Below are 3418 nucleotides of genomic sequence, written 5' to 3' on the forward strand. Positions count from 1 at the left end.
TCCGGAGGAGAAAGCTGACCTGAAGATGCTGATGGAGCGCGTAGTTCAATTGGTTCGGGAGGGAGTGACGGGTATGGATCTCCTGGAGGTTTTCCTTAGGCGTCGTATCCAGCATCTTCAGTTCCGGAGCCATTGCATGTGGTTGTACTGCGGGACTGAGGATGTGACTCGGGTCAACCCAGAAACAGTCGACGATGCCACTCTGGAAAGGTGGATGGCCGCTGTTACTGGGAACAAGGATAACCCCCGCGGAGCCAGAAGTATTCCTCCACTCGACTGCCACGGTGACCCAAACAAGGTATGTCTGCTCCACTTCCCATTGTATTCTCGTCATATTTATTTCTGTTTTCTCTGCCGATTGGTCGACTGATCTTTGTCTTGATGTCTATCAGGCCCTCACCAAACTGTACTCGATGCCCAACGGAGCACAGGCTCCGACTGAGGAGGGAGAAGCGGGCGGGGGCGAGAGCCAGGAGGAGGAGTGGGACTCGGACGTCGCTGGGGCTGATGATGATGATGATGACGATGATGATGATGACGATGAGGATGAGGAAGAGAAGGAGGAGGAGGAGGTCGCACCACCGCACTCGGAAAGGCGGTCGAAACTTGTCCATGACCCTGCGACCGAACGCGGCGAGGGGGTTGCGACTGTTACACAGTCGACCAAGCGCCCTCGGACCACCTCTCCGTCGCCGAATGAAAAGGCGTCGAAGCAGCCCAGGGCGGCCCCGTCGAAGCCGACCAAGCACCTGCCGAAGATGAAGGTGTCCATCCCCACCATATCAGGGTAATCATGTTGCTTAAGTCTTCTTGTTTTGTGTGAACTTTATCTCTGGTTGGCGCTGGAGTTAGTCGACTGACTTTTTGGAGTTGCAGTGCTGCTACTTCTGAGACCTCGGCTCGGGCTGACGACCATGAGATGGAGGACGCAGCAACCTCAAAACCTGGTACTATACTCTTGACACCGTCTTTAGTCGACTGACTCATGATCTAATCCTGATTCTTTTCTGTAGCTCCATCCAATGTTGTTATCACTGTTGTTATCACTCTCCCTGATGATGATGAAGATGAGGAACCGCTGAAGCACAGAAGGAGTAGGAAAGCGTCTGCCAGTAGGGTGACCCAGGATGTGACGGTGCCTGAGACTCTGGTCGCGGAGGAGGAGAACACCACTCGACACACCGTGTCCTTCGCAGATCCACTGACGAGTGCTCCGCAGCCCTCCCTCTTCACGACGCACCACGTCCCAGAGGACCAAGCAGGCGCAGCGAAGGAGGCGATACGCCAGGCAGGGATCATGATGGAGCACTTGAAGACCATCCGGGATGCGAGCCAGGCAGCTTACGACGCCAGTTTCGCCCTCCAAAGCAATGTTCAGGTCAGTCGACCACCGTTTGTTCTGTTAGGATATGCTATCAAAAAACTTTTCTTTCCAGAATTTATAGTAGTCACCCAGTGGGTGTATGTCGAATGGATTTCGCAAACCGGTGGGGGCACGCTGAGTGCACCCGCTGGGTGTAGTCCCCAAGGCTAAGGTCGACTGCTGGCAGTCGGCCTTAGGCTTTATAAGTTCAGTCTTTCCGTCATTCGACTATGTCGAATGGATTTCGCAAACCGGTGGGGGCACGCTGAGTGCACCCACTAGGTGTAGTCCCCGAGACTGTGGTCGACTGCTTGCAGTCGATTACAGTCTTAAAGAATATATTTTTTTTTGAGGTCGACTGGTCGACTCTATCTTCAATAGGATTAGTGGGGGCACGCTGAGTGCACCCACTGGGTGTAGTCCCCAAGACTACGGCCGAATGCTTGTATTCGGCTATAGTCTTAGAAACGCGTGATTTTTCCTTTTTCACTCGGAAGTGAATTATATTTGACATTTAGTCGATTGGTTCTTCGCAGAACTCCTGTGATCTTGTGGCTCGCTACTCTGAGCTGGAAAACAAGCACATTCAGCTCGAGCTGAATTTGAAGCTGGTTCAGGAGAATCTGACGAAGGCAAAGGAGGAGACCGAAGGTATGTTTGGAAAGACCTTGACGACTGCTTTTTCCCTTCATTTGTTTCAAAATCTGATCTTGCTGTAACTTGCAGGTAAGGTGGGGGAAGCCCAACGGAAGAAAGACCTTGAACTAGCTGAGAAGATCAAGCTTGTTGACGAGAAGTTAGCTTCAGTCGCCAAGCTTGAACAAGAAAATACCAATCTGAAAGCTGCTCTTGGGAAGAAAAAGGATCTGGAGGCCTTCCCGAATGGTCTTGCCAAGAAGCTGTTTCTTATGCTCGAAGGTAAATCTCTATGCTCGGCAATCATTTCCAACCGTGGTTTTTCCATTCGCCCATTGTCTTGACTCGGTGATTGTCCTTGCAGAATTTTGTCAAAACTTTGAAGAAGAAACTAGTCGGCTGGAACCAAACCTTGACCCCGTCAATTCTCCGGTGAACGACGAAGTTGCCATGAATGTTTTCCGACCGGAGTCCCGTGTTGCAGCTGTCGTGGACTATCTTGCAAGGCTGAAGGTCGCCACATCTCGCATCGACTCGACGCTCTGGCCCGGGGAGACACTCCAAAATGACCTCGAGTCGCTGATGGCTCGCTTGAACACGGTCCCTGGTCGAGTGCAGGAGTGGAAAAAGTCCTCGGCTCGGTGCGGTGCAGATGTTGCTCTGTGTCTGGCCCGAGTCCACTGCAAAGATGCGCAAGAAGACAAGCTGGCGGCACTCCGGGTGGCCAACACCAAGAAACATGACTTCAGGTCCTTTATGGAAACTTTCCTTGCTGCTGCCACTCGGATCGCAGATGGAATTGATCTTGATGAGTTTGTTGCACCTTCCAGCCCTCCACAGGAGGGGTAAAAAATTTCTTCTAAGCTCGACGCTTTAAATTTGCCTCGGTATGCCGAGTGGAGTTGTAACCGATAAACTTTAACAGGCTTAGTGCCTGAGCACTTTCGGTTCCTTTTGGTATCGATCCCAACTTGAATTTGGTGTTTGAATATGATTGCCTTTGGCTCGAAATGTCTTTTGCAGGCTTAAAGCAAGACGCTCACTGCAGTCGACTTATTCCTTACTCCACTTAGGCGAGCACTGGGCTGCAGCTAAGCCCTCGAGTGAGAGGTTTGCTCTTCACTCGGTATGATTTTCATAACTTAGGCGAGTACTTGGACTGCAGCTAAGCCCCCGAGTGAGAGGTTTGCTCTTCACTCGGTAGGATTTCTATATCTTAGGCGAGCACTGGGCTGCAGCTAAGCCCCCGAGTGAGAGGTTTGCTCTTCACTCGGTAGGATTTTCATATCTTAGGCGAGTACTTGGACTGCAGCTAAGCCTCCGAGTGAGAAGTTTGCTCTTCACTCGGTAGGATTTTGATAACTTAGGCGAGTACCTGGACTGCAGCTAAGCCCCCGTGTGAGAGGTTTGCTCTTCACT

The sequence above is a fragment of the Triticum dicoccoides genome, chromosome 7B (assembly GCF_002162155.2).
Source record: "Triticum dicoccoides isolate Atlit2015 ecotype Zavitan chromosome 7B, WEW_v2.0, whole genome shotgun sequence".
NCBI lineage: Eukaryota > Viridiplantae > Streptophyta > Magnoliopsida > Poales > Poaceae > Triticum > Triticum dicoccoides.